Source organism: Ranitomeya imitator, chromosome 6, assembly GCF_032444005.1.
Source record: "Ranitomeya imitator isolate aRanImi1 chromosome 6, aRanImi1.pri, whole genome shotgun sequence".
In the NCBI taxonomy this organism is placed as follows: Eukaryota; Metazoa; Chordata; class Amphibia; order Anura; family Dendrobatidae; genus Ranitomeya; species Ranitomeya imitator.
Genome location: NC_091287.1, coordinates 207,317,338 through 207,334,710, shown reverse-complemented (window position 1 = coordinate 207,334,710; position 17,373 = coordinate 207,317,338). Strand labels below are relative to the sequence as shown.

The 17,373-nt window shown below is 44.1% G+C and overlaps 1 protein-coding gene across 2 annotated transcripts in view; it reads right to left on the bottom strand.

Moving 5' to 3' along the window:
• Positions 1-17,373, bottom strand: part of ERP44 (endoplasmic reticulum protein 44) — a 380,772-nt gene that overhangs the window by 246,667 nt on the left and 116,732 nt on the right. Inside the window, exon 4 of one of the 2 annotated variants that reach the window (XM_069730448.1) lies at positions 10,124-10,235. The exons of the other annotated variant lie outside the window; for it this stretch is intronic. The gene's annotated coding sequence lies outside the window, so the exon portion shown is untranslated. The remainder of the gene's footprint in view (positions 1-10,123; positions 10,236-17,373) is intronic. 2 annotated transcript variants of the gene reach the window in all.

Sequence of the window (17,373 nt, the reverse complement as noted above, 5' to 3'; positions counted from 1 at the left end):
ACCATAAAAAAAAAAATAATTAAATACAAATTACACATGCAATCAGGATGCAGCGCAGGAAGAATGCTTTTTTGTTTTTTTAACCCCTCTACCCCCAAGGGTGGTTTGCACGTTAATGACCAGGCCAATTTATACAATTCTGACCACTGTCCTTTTATGAGGCTATAACTCTGGAACGCTTCAACGGATCCCGGTGATTCTGACATTGTTTTCTCGTGACATATTGTACTTCATGATATTGGTAAAATTTCTTTGATATCTCCTGCGTTTATTTGTGAAAAAAACGGAAATTTGGCGAAAATTTTGCCATTTTCCAACTTTGAATTTTTATGCAATTATATCACAGAGAGATGTCACACAAAATACTTAATAAGTAGCATTTCCCATATGTCTACTTTATATCAGCACAATTTTGGAACCCAATTTTTTTTTGTTAGGGAGTTATAAAGGTTAAAAGTTGACCAGCAATTTCTCATTTTTACACCATTTTTTCTTTAGGGACCACATAGTAACATAGTAAGGCCGAAAAAAGACATTTGTCCATCCCCTTCAGCCTATATTCCATCATAATAAATCCCCAGATCTACGTCCTTCTACAGAACCTAATAATTGTATGATACAATATTGTTCTGCTCCAGGAAGACATCCAGGCCTCTCTTGAACCCCTTGACTGAGTTCGCCATCACCACCTCTTCAGGCAAGCAATTCCAGATTCTCACTGCCCTAACAGTAAAGAATCCTCTTCTATGTTGGTGGAAAAACCTTCTCTCCTCCAGACGCAAAGAATGCCCCCTTGTGCCAGTCACCTTCCTTGGTATAAACAGATCCTCAGCGAGATATTTGTATTGTCCCCTTATATACTTATACATGGTTATTAGATCGCCCCTCAGTCGTCTTTTTTCTAGACTAAATAATCCTAATTTCGCTAATCTATCTGGGTATTGTAGTTCTCCCATCCCCTTTATTAATTTTGTTGCCCTCCTTTGTACTCTCTCTAGTTCCATTATATCCTTCCTGAGCACCGGTGCCCAAAACTGGACACAGTACTCGATGTGCGGTCTAGCTAGGGATTTGTACAGAGGCAGTATAATGCTCTCATCATGTGTATCCAGGCCTCTTTTAATGCACTCCATGATCCTGTTTGCCTTGGCAGCTGCTGCCTGGCACTGGCTGCTCCAGGTAAGTTTATCATTAACTAGGATCCCCAAGTCCTTCTCCCTGTCAGATTTACCTAGTGGTTTCCCGTTCAGTGTGTAATGGTGATATTGATTCCTTCTTCCCATGTGTATAACCTTACATTTATCATTGTTAAACCTCATCTGCCACCTTTCAGCCCAAGTTTCCAACTTATCCAAATCCATCTGTAGCAGAATACTATCTTCTCTTGTATTAACTGCTTTACATAGTTTTGTATCATCTGCAAATATTGATATTTTACTGTGTAAACCTTCTACCAGATCATTAATGAATATGTTGAAGAGAACAGGTCCCAATACCGACCCCTGCAGTACCCCACTGGTCACAGCGACCCAGTTAGAGACTATACCATTTATAACCACCCTCTGCTTTCTATCACTAAGCCAGTTACTAACCCATTTACACACATTTTCCCCCAGACCAAGCATTCTCATTTTGTGTACCAACCTCTTGTGCGGCACGGTATCAAACGCTTTGGGAAAAATCGAGATATACCACGTCCAATGACTCACCGTGGTCCACCCTATAGCTTACCTCTTCATAAAAACTGATTAGATTGGTTTGACAGGAGCGATTTCTCATAAACCCATGCTGATATGGAGTTAAACAGTTATTCTCATTGAGATAATCCAGAATAACATCCCTCAGAAACCCTTCAAATATTTTACCAACAATAGAGGTTAGACTTACTGGCCTATAATTTCCAGGTTCACTTTTAGAGCCCTTTTTGAATATTGGCACCACATTTGCTATGCGCCAGTCCTGCGAAACAGACCCCGTCGCTATAGAGTCCCTAAAAATAAGAAATAATGGTTTATCTATTACATTACTTAGTTCTCTTAGTACTCGTGGGTGTATGCCATCCGGACCCGGAGATTTATCTATTTTAATCTTATTTAGCCGGTTTCGCACCTCTTCTTGGGTTAGATTGGTGACCCTTAATATAGGGTTTTCATTGTTTCTTGAGATTTCACCTAGCATTTCATTTTCCACCGTGAATACCGTGGAGAAGAAGGTGTTTAATATGTTAGCTTTTTCCTCGTCATCTACAACCATTCTTTCCTCACTATTTTTTAAGGGGCCTACATTTTCAGTTTTTATTCTTTTACTATTGATATAGTTGAAGAACAGTTTGGGATTAGTTTTGCTCTCCTTAGCAATGTGCTTCTCTTTCCTTTTTGGCAGCTTTAATTAGTTTTTTAGATAAAGTATTTTTCTCCCTATAGTTTTTTAGAGCTTCAATGGTGCCATCCTGCTTTAGTAGTGCAAATGCTTTCTTTTTACTGTTAATTGCCTGTATTACTTCTTTGTTTAGCCACATTGGGTTTTTCCTATTTCTAGTCCTTTTATTCCCACAAGGTATAAACCGCTTACAGTGCCTATTTAGGATGTTCTTAAACATTTTCCATTTAATATCTGTATTCTTATTTCTGAGGATATTGTTCCAGTCTACCAGATAAAGGGCATCTCTAAGCTGGTCAAACTTTGCCTTCCTAAAGTTAAGTGTTTTTGTGACTCCCTGACAAGTCCCCCTAGTGAAAGACAGGTGAAACTGTACAATATTGTGGTCGCTATTTCCTAGATGCCCGACCACCTGCAGATTTGTTATTCTGTTATTCTGACATCACATTTGAAGCCATTTTGAGGGGTCTATATGATAGAAAATAACCAAGTGTGACACCATTCTAAAAACTGCACCCCTCAAGGTGCTCAAAACCACATTCAAAAAGTTTATTAACCCTTCACGTATTTCACAGGAATTTTTGGAATGTCTGAAAAAAAAAAAAATGAACATTTAACTTTTCACAAAAAAATTATTTCAGCTCCAATTTGTTTTATTTTATTAAGGGTAACAGGAGAAATTGTACCCCAAAAGTGGTTGTACAATTTGTTTTAAGTACGCCGATACCCCATATGTGGGGGTAAACCACTGTTTGGGCGCATGGCAGAGCTCAGAAAGGAAGGAGCACCGTTTGACTTTTCAATGCAAAATTGACTGGAATTGAGATGGGACGCCATGTTGCGTTTGGAAAGCCCCTGATGTGCCTAAACATTTAAACCCCCCACAAGTGACACCATTTTGGAAACCAGACCCCCTAAGTAACTTATCTAGATGTGCGATGAGCACTTTGACCCACCAAGTGCTTCACAGAAGTTTTTTAATGCAGAGCCGTAAAAATAAAAAATCATTTTTTCACAAAAATGATCTTTTCGCCCACAATGTTTTATCTTTTCACCCACAATGTTTTATTTTTCCAAGGGTAAGAGAAGAAATTGGACCCCAAAAGTTATTGTACAATTTGTCCTGAGTACGCCGATACCCCAAATTTGGGGGTAAACCACTGTTTGGGCGCATAGCAGAGCTCGGAAGGGAAGGAGCGCCGTTTGACTTTTCAATGCAAAATTGACTGGAATTGAGATGGGACACCATGTTGAGTTTGGAGAGCTACTGATGTGCCTAAACAGTGGAAACCCCCAATTCTAACTGAAATCCTAACCCAAACACACCCCTAACCCTAATCCCAAACACACCCCTAACCCCAACACACCCCTAACCCTAATCCTAACCCTAATCCCAACCATAACACTAACCACACCCCTAACTGACATACCCATGACCCTAATCCCAACCGTAAATGTAATCCAAACCCTAGCCCCAACCCTAACCCTAGCCCCAACCCCAACCCTAAAGGGGGTGGAGCGAGTCTTCCTCTCTGTCCAAAGCGCCGGCCATCCTGAACGTGGACACATACCCTAACATTGTCTGGGGGGGGGCGGCATCATATTATAGTGTAACTTCGTTATACCAAGAAACAGAAAGATGATCGGCACAGAGCTTCACTATAGCGCAATTGGAGATTCGCTTAAACGATCTGTTTCAGAAGGACAGATGAGGTCTCCCTTGCTGTGAGCTGCGGGTGGTGCTATGCAATCGTTAGAGTTTTGTACAAGACCATATAATGAGAAGAAAAATGATGCAGCACTCACCCTTGCGCTTCTTCCAAGTGTGCTCTTTATTCAGCAAAACATACTATGCATAGTATGAACCGGCATACGCAGTGATCTGTGAGGGAGCGGGAGTGAGGAGAGACCGGACGACAGCTGTTTCGCGCTACGGCGCTTCTACAGGTCCATGCCCATGTAGAATGGACCTGTAGAAGCGCCGTAGCGCGAAACAGCTGTCGTCCGGTCTCTCCTCACTCCCGCTCCCTCACAGATCACTGCGTATGCCGGTTCATACTATGCATAGTATGTTTTGCTGAATAAAGAGCACACTTGGAAGAAGCGCAAGGGTGAGTGCTGCATCATTTTTCTTCTCATTATATGATATTATAGTGTAAGATTGCTGATCTGACACTTTGCTGTGCACTCTGTCAGATCAGCGATCTGACGTGCACTCCTGGAGCCTACCCACCGCCTGCTCTGAGAAGGCGCTGGTAAGCCACCTTCCTGCAGAACCCGGATGCAGCCCCGCGGCCATTTTGGATCCGGGGCTTGCAGGGAGGAGAAGGTAGGAGACTCTCGGAGCAACGCGATGTGATCGTCTCAGGGAAGCCCGCAGGGAGCCCCCTCCCTGCCCAATGCTTCCCTATACTGCCGGAACACTGCATCGCAGTGTGCCGGGGGTTAATGTGTAGGGGCGGTCCGTGACCACTCCTGGCACATAGTGCCGGATGTCAGCTGCGATAGTCAGCTGACACCCAGCCGCGCTCCCTCCGGAAGCGCGGCCGATCGCTATGACGTACTATCCCATCAGTGGGCATTCGGACCCACCCCACCTCGACGGAATAGTACGTCTAATGTCAGAAAGGGGTTAATATACAGCTCTGGCAAAAATTAAGAGACCACTGCAAAATTTTCAGTTTGTCTGATTTTTCTCTTTATAGGTATAGTTTTGAGTAAAATGTAAATTGTTCTTTTATTCTATAAACTACTGACAACATGTCTCCAAAGTTCCAAGCAACAAATTTTGTATTTATTTTCTGAAAATGAAAAATGAATAATGAATAACAAAAAAAAAAATGTATTGCTTGCAGACCTCAAATAATGGAAAAAAAAAACAAGTTCATAATCATTTAGAAACAACAGTACTAATGTTTTAACTCAGGAAGAGTTCAGAAATCAATATTTTGTGGAATAACCATGATTTTTAATCAAAGCTTTCACGCGTCTTGGCATGCTTTCCAACAGTCTTTCACACTGCTTTTGGGTGACCTTATGCCACTGCTGGTGCAAAAAAGTAAGCAGTTCATTGATGGCTTGTGACCTGGGCTGTGGAGTCGGTAAGCCAAACCTCCGACTCCAACTCAGACGCCTAAATTCCCATGACACAGACTTCGACTCCATGAATCTGACTCCCTCACAATACATGGCACAGGTTTAAGTGATAAATTTACTGTTGTAAAATGTTAACGTCAGGCTTTTAATCTATATAATGATAAAATAATCAAGCCATTTAGATAGAACATAAAATATTTACTGGAATACAACTTTAGAACAAAATTTTTTTTTACATAATTACAATTTATTACACACTCTGCAGTAAGTAGAAAAAAAAGTTTAACAAAAACGTACTGAATAGCATTTGTGCAGTCTATGAATTTGTTCTGAGAAATAGTGTCGCCTCTATGAGATCTTCCTTTATAGATTAACTCAAATCTGACTTAATTATTTTAAGGCTAGAGAACAACCTCTCTACACCAAATTGGATTGGTGGCAATACAGTAACAACATGGGCAACATCTCTAACAATTTCAGGGTATAAAGGAATTGCCTCGTGCACAGTCAGTTTAGATGAACAATTGAACCTTTCTACTTTGAGAGCAAGTGAAAAATGTTGTTGAAATATGGTCAATCTGTTTTCTATGGGAGTGGAATCTTTTCCCTGCAGCAACGCTTTGTCTGCTCCATGTCATCCAAATACTTGTCGAAATCAAACTCCTCATCTGATGAGGATGAAGGAACGGCAGAAGCAAAACTGGCAGGACCCGAGTCCTCTTGACCGTCCTGTAGCCCACGCATTTTAACTGCTACTTCAATCAAAGCTTCTTTTCCTTTAGTAAGCTGTTGATCATCCAGCAACATACGATGACTCGGGTCCACATAAACAGCTGCCAGAAGAATTTTATTTTCTAATAGCAGCGTCTCTCTCCGTTTCATTGAACAAGCAATGCCATCTGCGATTAAACCCCCTCTTTGGGACAGGCAAAACAAGTTCTTCCACTTCTTTATAAAAATGCCAGGAGTTAAATCCTCAGCTTGTATCTTTTTAGTCACTGTAAATGGGTGATGAATCAATTCCTTCAATTCAGCCACCTGTGTCCATTGACCTTCATGTAGTGTTACCTGCGGGTTGGCCATATCTACAAGGAAGAGTTTCAGCTCAAGCAATCACTCATTCATTAAATAGGTGCTGCCCCATTGAGCGGCTTGATCCACAATTTCCCCTTTTCCAGCACGTTTCAAGATGGAATCAATTTTAGGGGTTCTGGCAGCAATAGCCAATTTCCTCACTTTGCTAATCAGAGTTCCAGCCTGTCCCTCTTACAGACTATCTTATTGCCAGCTGCAGCGTATGCACAACTCAGCGCATGTGATGAATAGGGAAGAGGTGTGAAGGATCATCTAATGGTAAAGAATCATTTTGCTGTTCTACTGTAATAATATCTGTTTGTTCCTCCACTATGGGAACAGGATTGTGGCCTTACATCTCCAAAATACTGAAGGTAAAATGTACTTCTAGCTGCTGTTCACCTTCATTATTCTCATTCATCAGTTTAATTGTACTTATGTTTGAAGCATTATCAGTTACAACAGCAAGAACCTGTTCTTTTTTTAGTTCATAATCTTGCAGAACTTTTTCCACTAAGTTTTGGAGAAACTGGCTACTGTGATGAGCTTTAGTATCTTTTACTGCCAGTATCTTAGTAACAATTTTTTTGTTGTCACAAACATATCGAACGTTGATAGCAAAAAAGTTCACTCTGTGACATGTGCAGGCATCTATTTTAAGAAATACAAAGCATCTCTTGAAATCTCTTTTGGTAAGGGTTTCTTCAATCACTAATTTTCTAATACTTTCTCTTTCCAGAGAAACACCAAGAGCCATTTCTCCATTAAAAGCTGTAAAAGCTGGCCATGCAAATAATGATAATGGTACACTGTCCTTCACAACAAGCTCAATGATCTGTCTTTTAAAACACATCTGCTGTCATTGTCACAGCAACTTTGTCACTTACAAAATATCTTGTAACTGACATTTGAGACGCTCTTTCCTCCTCTTTTGCCTGATGGGAAGTGCTGGTCTCTGGTTTCTTGGTGCTGCTGTGATCTTTTTCAGTCACAGCTTTGTAAACTTCTGGGTGGCAGCGTTTTACATGTCTTTTTAGATTGGAAGCTCTTGAAGGAGCATTTTTACCACTGCTTGAGTATGCACTAATTTTGGCATCACAGCATTTGTTTTCATCTGGGTCACTTATACACGGACACACAAAATGTTTATCTTGAGTTACTGTGAAATGCTCAAATACAGCTGACTTCATAAGATGATTCTTAGACATTTTGTAATTCTGTAAATTCGCTCTCAAAATAACTTTGTCCTGTAAAAAAAATAAAGTATATTGTAATTCTTGCAAGAATAGGGAATCATGCGCTGTATAATTTGGGATCAAAATAAAACAATCTTTGCATAAATCAATAGGACAGATAAGTCTATAGTTAGTAAAATGTGTTTTTAAATAGCTTTACTCTGAACTTTCAATGTCAAGACTTGTCTCAGCAGGGTACAGTTCACTAAATGCTTCACATCATATGTCTTCACAGTCTACGAAGAGGGAGGAGGGAGGGAGCATGTTTGTGCTGAACACACACAAAAATATATATTTCTTCATCGATTCTATTACTGTATTTCCGAATTTGAGATGTTCGGAAACATTTTTCCTCTTATATTTTATGTATTGTGTATATAAGTCATCAGAGCAGCTAAGTTCTTCAAACATGAGCAGGAGAAAAAACTAACTAAAACATCAAGCATACAGAGACAACATATACTGGACTATTGATTTATGCACAGTCTATTGAAAGTTTAGATATGCTTTAGGAAGTACTTACCTTCTTAAATCCTGCTTTCCTGTTCACTTCCGAAATTCTGTGATAAATGTAGGCTTTCCTTCCCTGTGTGTTTATTTTTTAGGTTTTCAATGGGTTTAGGTCTGGAGATTGAGCTGGCCATGACAGGGATTTGATGTGGTGGTCCTTCATCCACACCTTGATTGACCTAGCTGTGTGGCATGGGTACATTGTCCTGCTGGAAAAAAGCAGTCTTCAGTAGGGTTGAGCGACTTTTCCTTTTTTGGGGTTGAGTCGGGTTTTGTGAAACCCGACTATCTCAAAAGTCGAGTCGAGTGAAATCGGACGATTTTCTCGAAAAGTCAGGGATTGACCGAAACAAGAAACCCAGTGCAAGTCAATGGGGAAGCATAGTCGGCAGTGAGTGGGGGCCAGGAAAGCACCTACAGTGCCCATTTTAATGGCAAAAACATCCATTCTTGTTACTGAAGCTTGCCAATCTTAATTTACCATATAATAATAGTTAGGCATTGGAAATTGGGGGTCATTTGGCTAAAGTTGTGGGGGGTAGGGCTGGTTTAAGTATTTAGTGGGACCAGGAAATGTGGGCCACGTCACGGCAGTGGAGCAGGGAGAGGTAAGTATTTCAACTTTGCAAGTAGTGTGATCCTGAGCAAGCAGGGGGGGCCCCCTCGTTGGCATTGGCACTGGCACAGGGCCCCTCAAAGTACGGCAGTGTGTTTGCACAGCGGGGGCACCTCCCACCGGTAGCGACACTTTTGCATACTATGAGGAGCCCTGTGCCAGTGACGTCGCCAACGAGTACCCCCCCCCCCACCTGATGAAGGAACCTGCACTTTCATCTGCACCTTACTCTTTGTCCCTGTGTAAGGTGGTATAGTATGCGGGAAGGGGAACCTGACTTTCAGCAGGGTCACATTCTGACTGTGTAGCATGCACGGGGAATGTAGCGTTCTGGGTCAATGTGCCAGCAGACTCATCTATCACTGGCTGGGCAATTGGCAGGATGAGGAGGAAACACAGATATAGGCCCAAATAATAAAGTGGGCTAAATGCAGTTCAAAATTGGTAACAGGACTAACCAGGGGGCATTGCTTTGTTCAGTGGAGTACACCTGTAATGAGAGGCTGACACAGTGAGTAGGCCCAAATCAGTAAGTAGGCTAAATACAGTTCAAAATTGGTAACAGAAGTAAACAGGCGGCACTGGTTTGTTCAGTGGAGGAGAACAGCAAGGAACGGCAGACACCGTTAGTAGGGGCAACAAAACAAGTAGGCCAAATGCAGTGTTATATTAAAAACAATTTAATGAGAGCCTGAAGATAGAAGCTAGGGAAAGGCAACCTGGACAACACCTTCGAGCGGAAGACACCGTCTCTACAACCCAGACCCAACTTGTAGGCCTAATGCAGTGTCGTATCTACAACTACTTAACGAGAGCTTCAAGATAGAAGCTAGGGAGAGGCAACCTTGAGAACACCTTGGAGCGGCAGACACAGTCTCTAGAACCCACACCCAACTTGTAGGCCTAATGCAGTGTTGTTTCAACAACTACTTAACGAGAGCCTGAAGATAGAAGCTAGGGAGAGGCAACCTTACATACATAGTTATTAAGGTTGAAGGAAGACTATATGTCCATCTAGTTCAACCCATAGCCTAACCTGGAGAACACCTTGGAGCTGCAGACAGTTTGTAGACCCCAACGAAACTTGTGGCCCCAATGCAGTTTTAAAATTCCAACAGACTAAAAACCAGACAATTGCAGCTCATATTTTTTTTTTTTAAGAGGAGGACAGCTGTATTGAGTGGCGCAGACAGACACTGCTAGTAGGCCTTACCACAAAGTTGGCTCGCTGCAGGTTTAAAAAAGGTTACATCGGTACACAGGCAGCATTGGTGTGGTCACCGGAGGACAATTGGTAGGAGGGACCGCAGACAGACTTAGTAGGCCTAAAATAAATAAATAAGGCTCAATGCAGCTTCGATAATGTGGTAGGGGTACACAGGCAGCATTGGTGTGGTCAGCGGAGGACAATTGTCTGACACAGTTAGAACTCCCAAAAAATAAATAGATGTTAATGTCTCGCAAAACAACAAAACCAACAAAAAAAAAAAAAAGGGTGGCATACTTAGGTACAGGGGTGGGCTCCTCTGCTGACTTTCAGACATAGTAATTTGGCGCAAAGTATTTACTGGTGTAAATATAGGACACGGCCCCTGACTATTTTAACTAGCATCATACATGTCAACAAATTGGTATTGTCAGTGCCAGGCATTGAAAGATTTCAGCGCATAGACTAAACAATGGTGGAGCTGTGAGAGATAATTTTGCAAGTGGTAGAGCACTGTTTAAGCTGGGGGGGGAACTCTCTTGTGGCCGGCGGTACAGGCCCAGGGCCCCTCATGTTACAACGGTGTGTCTGACGTTGGGTGCGCGCCACCACCGCCAGAGACACTTCATTGTACTATGAGGGACCCAGTGGCAGTGTCGTCGACCAAAAGGGGCACACCCACCTCTTCAGACAAACGCCACTCTCACGGATGCTTGCACCAAGTGGCGAGACCACGGCCCTGTGGGGGGAGTTAGCCCATTTAGGGAGGTGTAAACATGTCGTATGCTGGACAAACAGCAGCTGCAAATTAAGAGATTAGAACAGTCAGTAAGACCAGTCCACAAGCAAGACCTTTTTATAGGAAAGCCAGGTGTCAGCCGGGAAAGGTGGGGCAAAATAATTAGAAATCCATGAGTGGTTTATTTTAATGAAGGTTAGATCATCAACATTTTGGGTAGCCAGACGAGTCCTTTTTTCGGACAATATTGAACCAGCAGCACTGAATACACTTTCTGATAGCACACTAGCTGCTGGGCAAGCAAGCTCCTGCAATGCATATTCTGCCAATTCAGGCCAGGTGTCTATTTTGGATGCCCAGTAATCAAATGGGAATGACGGTTGAGGGAGAACATCGATAAGGGATGAAAATTAGTAACCATACTGGACAAATGTTGTCTCCTGTCACTTTGAATTGATGCTGCAGTACCTGTCCTGTCTGCGGTTATTGTGAAATCACTCCACAACCTGGTCAGAAAACCCCTCTGTCCAACGCCACTTCTGATTTGTGCACCTCTAACACCTCTGCCCTGTTGCCCCCTGCAGCTCATGTAAGAACCATCACCGGCGCTGTGTGCTGGGAATGCCTGAATCCAACGGTCTACAAGACTTGCTTGTTTGGTTGCCAATATTTGTTCGAGGTTCTCATGTGGCATGATATTTTGCAATTTGCCTTTATAGCGAGGATCAAAGAGGCAGGCCAACCAGTAATCGTCATTGGTCATTTTTATAATGCGTGGGTGCCTTTTGAGGATACGCAAGGCATAATCCTCCAAGTGGGCCAATGTTCCAGTTGTCAAATCTGTGCTTGTGCTGGGTTGAGGGGCAGTTTCTGGCAAATCAACGTCACTTGTCTCCCTCAAAAACCCTGAACCCGGCCTTGCAACGCCACCAGTTTCTATTGCCCCCTGAGAAGCTTCCTCATCTAAAAAATACTCATCCCCATCATCCTCCTCCTCTTTGCCCGCCACCTAGTCCTGTAGACTGCCCTGAACAGACAATGGCTGACTGTCATCAAGGCTTCCCTCGTCCTCGGCTGCAGACGCCTGATCCTTTATGTGCGTCAAACTTTGCATCAGCAGACGCATTAGGGGGATGCTCATGCTTATTATGGCATTGTCTGCACTAACCAGCCGTGTGCATTCCTCAAAACACTGAAGGACTTGACACAGGTCTTGTAGCTTCGACCACTGCACACCTGACAACTCCATGTCTGCATTCCAACTGCCTGCCCGTGTATGTGTATCCTCCCACAAATACATAACAGCACGCCTCTGCTCGCACAGTCTCTGAAGCATGTGCAGTGTGGAGTTCCACCTTGTTGCAATATCGATGATTAGGCGATGCTGGGGAAGGTTCAAAGACCGCTGATGGTTCTGCATACGGCTGGAGTGTATGGGCGAAAGGCGGATATGCGAGCAAAGTCTGCGCACTTGGAGGAGCAGGTCGGGTAACCCTAGATAACTTTTCAGGAAGCACTGCACCACCAGGTTTAAGGTGTGAGCAAGGCAAGGAATGTGTTTCAGTTGTGAAAGGGCTATGGCAGCCATAAAATTCCTTCCGTTATCACTCACTACCTTGCCTGCCTCAAGATGTACACTGCCCAGCCATGACAGTTTCTTTCTGCAAGAACTCGGACAGAACTTCCGCGGTGTGTCTGTTGTCGCCCAAACACTTCATTGCCAATACAGCCTGCTGATGCTTGCCACTAGCTGTTCCATAATGGGACACCTCGTATGCAACAGTGGCAGCTGCGGATGGAGTGGTCGTGCGACTGCGGTCTGTGGACGAGCTCTAACTTCTGCAGGAGGAGGAGGAGGAGGGAGGGCGAACGCCTAAAGCCAACTGTTTCCTAGACCGTGGGCTAGGCAGAACTGTCCCAATATTGCTGTCCCCTGTGGACCCTGAATCCCCACATTAACCCAGTGTGCCGTGATGGAGACGTAACGGCCCTGGCTATGCCTACTGGTCTATGCATCTGTTGTCAGGTGCACCTTTGTACTCACAGATTGCCTGAGTGCATGGACGATGCGGTCTTTTACATCCTGGTGGAGGGCTGGGATGGCTTTTCTCGAAAAGTGTCGACTGGGTAGCTCGTAGCGTGGTAGAGCGTAGTCCATCAGGGCTTTGAAAGCTTAGCTTTCAACTAACCGGTAGGGCATCATCTCTAACGAGATTAGTCTAGCAATGTGGGCGTTCAAACCCTGGGTACGCGGATGCGAGGAGGAGTACTTACTTTTCCTAACGAGAGTCTCATGTAGGGTGAGCTGGACTGGAGAGCTGCAGATGGTGGAATTAGCGGGGGTGCCGGTGGACATGGCAGACAGAGAAGGTTGGAGATGGTATTCTTGCTGGTGCCCTACATACAGTGTATCCTGCCACGAACCTGGTGATCCCCTGACTGCTTTGGCCTTGCGACGAAACCACCACATTTACTGCAGGTGGTTCGGTAAACGGTGGGCTTACAGTGAGGGAAGGGATGTAGCGTTGCTGACTAGCTTTATTGTGAGAGGGTGCTACAACGTTAAGGGACGTTTGGTAGTTAGTCCAGACTTGCAAGTGCATGGTGGTTAAATGTCTACGCATGCAACTTGTATTTAGATTTTTAACATTCTGACCTCTGCTGAAGGTCCTTGAACATTTTTTTACAGATGACTTTGTGCTGATCATTTGGATCTTGTTTTAAAAAATGTTAGACTGCACTCTTCCTACTCTCGGATACCTTTTCAGGCATTGCACACTGAGTTTCTTTAACCGGATGGCCACGCTGTCCTACAACTGGTTTTGGTTTTGCCACACGTTTTTGGCCAGATACGGGCCTGCCAAATGGAACCTGTTGCGATGTTGATGCCTACTGCAGCTCCTCCTCCGCTTCAGAACTACTGCCGCCTGCACCCTGTTCCCCCAAAGGCTGCCAATCGGGGTCAACAACTGGGTCATCTATGACCTCCTCTTCTATGTCGTGTGCAACTTCCTCTGTGTCACCGTGTAAGCCGGTGCTATAGCGTTCGTGACGGGGCTCCATAGTCTCATCAGGGTCAGATTCTGGATCAGTACACTGCGAGGGTAATGTTCTGATCTGAGTCAAAGGAACAGCATAGTAATCTGGCTGTGGCTGTGCATCTGTGCACTCCATGTCCGATCCATCTGGTAATGGGAATGGCCTGTTAACAATTTCACTTTCTAACCAAGGAACGGTATGTGTAAAGAGCTCCATGGAGTAACCCGTTGTGTCGCCTGACGCATCCTTCTCTGTTGTTCTTGGTGAAGAAGTCAAGGAAGCGACTTGTCCCTGACCGTGAACATCCACTGACGACGCGCTGCTTTTACATTTAGCAGTTTCCGAAGAGGAGGCGAAAGAGCTAGAGGCAGAGTCAGCAAGGAAAGCCAAAACTTGTTCCTGCAGCTCCGGCTTTAAAAGCGGTTTTCCTACTCCCAGAAAAGGGAGCATTCGAGGCCTTGTGTAGCCAGATGATGACGCTGGCTCCACAACTCGAGACTTAGGTGCTATATTGCTTTTCCCACGACCACCTGATGCTCCACCACCACTACCATCATTACCAGCTGGCAATGACCGCCCACGGCCTCTTCCACCAGACTTCCTCATTGTTTGAAAAACGTAACCAAACAAATGGTATTTGTTACTGTAAAACCAGTTACAGGGTCTACTCAAACTTGTGGTGAATTTATATCTCCCTTTATAGGTGGGTGAGACTGCAGGGAAAATCAGGCCCACTGTATAACAATACACAGCTTAAGTGGCAGACATGATATGCCACTAACAGGACTGACGCAGATGCACACACTACCAATAAAAATCTCCACTTTATTTTTTCTGGGAGAATATTTAAGAAATCAGGCCCACTGTTATACAGTAGGTTTTCTGTGGCAGAAAATGAAAGACAGATGCCACAGACAGGACTGGCAGTGATGCAGATTGCCAATTTTAATCTGCCCCTTTTTTTCAGGGAGACTAGTCAATAAATCTGGGCCACTGCATTAGAGTATACTTTCTGAGGCAGAAAGTGGCTTGAAGAGATATAACAAAAACAAAAAAAAAAAGGGACTGTACTACAATTACTATCTCCCTACAGTAATCTCAGAAAAGTATGGCAGGCAGCAATAAAAAGGACTGCTGCACACAAAAGTCAAAAGTGTGGACAAACAAACCAGATAGCTGTGCAGAAAGGAAGGAGCAACAGGATTTGTGCTTTGAAAAAAGCAGTTGGTTTGCACAGCGGCGTACAAACAGCTGCCCACACTCTGCGTCCACCTTCATTGGCTGAGAAATGGTACTGAACGCGTCATAGAAATGCGACTTTGGCGCGAAGGTCGCCGACCGCGTGGCCGACCCCACACGGGGATCGGATCGGGTTTCATGAAACCCGACTTCGCCAAAAGTCGGCGACTTATGAAAATGACCGATCCGTTTCGCTCAACCCTAGTCTTCAGAGTTGGGGAACATTGCCTGAGCAGAAGGAATCAACTGTTTTTCCAGGATAGCCTTGTATGTGGCTTGATTCAAACGGCATTCGCAAAGAACAACTGCTTAAAGGGACACTGTCACCTGAATATGGAGGGAACAATCTTCAGCCATGGAGGCGGGGTTTTGAGGTTTTTGATTCACCTTTTCCTTACCCGCTGGCTGCAATATTGGATTGAAGTTCATTCTCTGTCCTTCATAGTACACGCCCGCACAAGATAATCTTGCATTGCGCAGGCGTTTACTATGGAGGACCGAGAATGAACTTCAATCCAATATTGCAGCCAGCATGCAGCCAGCGGGTAATGAAAGGGTGAATCAAACACCCAAAAACCCCGCCTCCATGGCTGAAGATTGTTCCCTCCAAATTCAGGTGACAGTGTCCCTTTAATTCCAACCTAGCTGAAGCATTCCCAGATCATCACCGATCGTCCAATAAATTTCACAGTGGGTGCAAGACAATGTGGCTTGTACACCTCTCCAGGTCTCCGTCTAACCATTAGACGACTAGGTGTTGATTTGGGGATGATTCAGCAAGGCTGGAATTGGGCAGGTTAATCTATGCGAAGGAAGTATGAATCAAGCCGCATACAAGGTTATCCTGGAAAAACAGATGATTCCTTCTGCTTAGGCAATGCTCTCCAACTCCGAAGACTGTTTTTTTCCAGCAGGACAATGTGTGCCATTGCCACACAGCTAGGTCAATCAAGGTGTGGATGAAGAACCACCACATCAAATTCCTGTCATGGCCAGCCCAATCTCCAGACCTGAACCCCATTGTAAACCTCTGGAAATACTCAACTGTGCCCATTCTCAGGCAGCTCCTATCCCTTCATAGAGTCTTCAAATCCTCTGCCCATCTTGGTACAACGGGCGCTTTGTAAGGACGACATTGTGTCTGCAGCACTGAGACATTAGACAGAGGGAGAATGATGGTAGAGGGAGCATCATCTAACGCTCCCGCTGCAATCATTTCTTTTAACTGCATTATATCAGAAAAAGTAACAAAAGCAGCACTCACCCGATCTTTCTTGTTTTTAATCCATAAAATTGGTTACATTGATATAAGCGAAAGTGCAGGTGTCAGGGGAGTTGTTTCATGAACAGTAAGACCTGCCGGACAGATGGACGGTCAGGAATGGTTCATTATTGGTTCAGGATTTGACGCAGGTAAAATCTGCACCAAATCTGCATCTGAGGTCACCAGCATTTTTTACATGCGTTTTTGATGAGTTTTTTCATTGCATGCATTTTATTGTCACTTTAAATAAAGATAATTGAAAGTTGGCTCCTGGGAAGGAAAAAAAAAGTGATTTATTGTTTGCAGATATATTGGCATATGTTCCCACGGTTAGTATGCTGCGGGCTGGACGCTGCGTACATCCGTATTTTTCATGCGGATTCGTGTGCGTTTTTGTTAACCAAATAAAGATTTATAAAAAAAAAAAAAAAGAATTGTGATGTAATTTCCTTGTCAAACCTCCTCTTTTACATACTCCATTGAAAAATAATGTTTACACACACCGAAAGATAGGTATGGCAGATAATAAATATATCTATAGAATATAGATAATACCAAGCCCGATGTTTAGTAATGAACATAATAAAATGGTAAATAAAGAGTTAGACCAGTGCAGCACCCCAGGTTACCGGCTGCTGCAGTGATGTTGCTTTTCCTTCGGGGAAGGTGATGTCATACTCGGAGGCAAAGGAGTTCTCTTCACCAGTTAAGGCACTTGCATGCAACACATTTTGAATCCAGGCCAGGAGGGGGAGCTCAAGATCCGGATTCAGGGGAGCTTCCCTATGCTTTATGTTTCCTGACCTGGAGGAGGAGTATGTTCAGTTGGAGGGAAACAGGAGAAGGACGTCTGGAGCAGACGTGAGAGGCCTGGCAGCCACGTGGAGCGGCAGCCTCTGGGAAGGAGAACCTGTTGGGTTGCACATGGAGCAGCCGGAAGGGAAGGAGCATAGGAGAGACAGAGCTTAGAGGGGA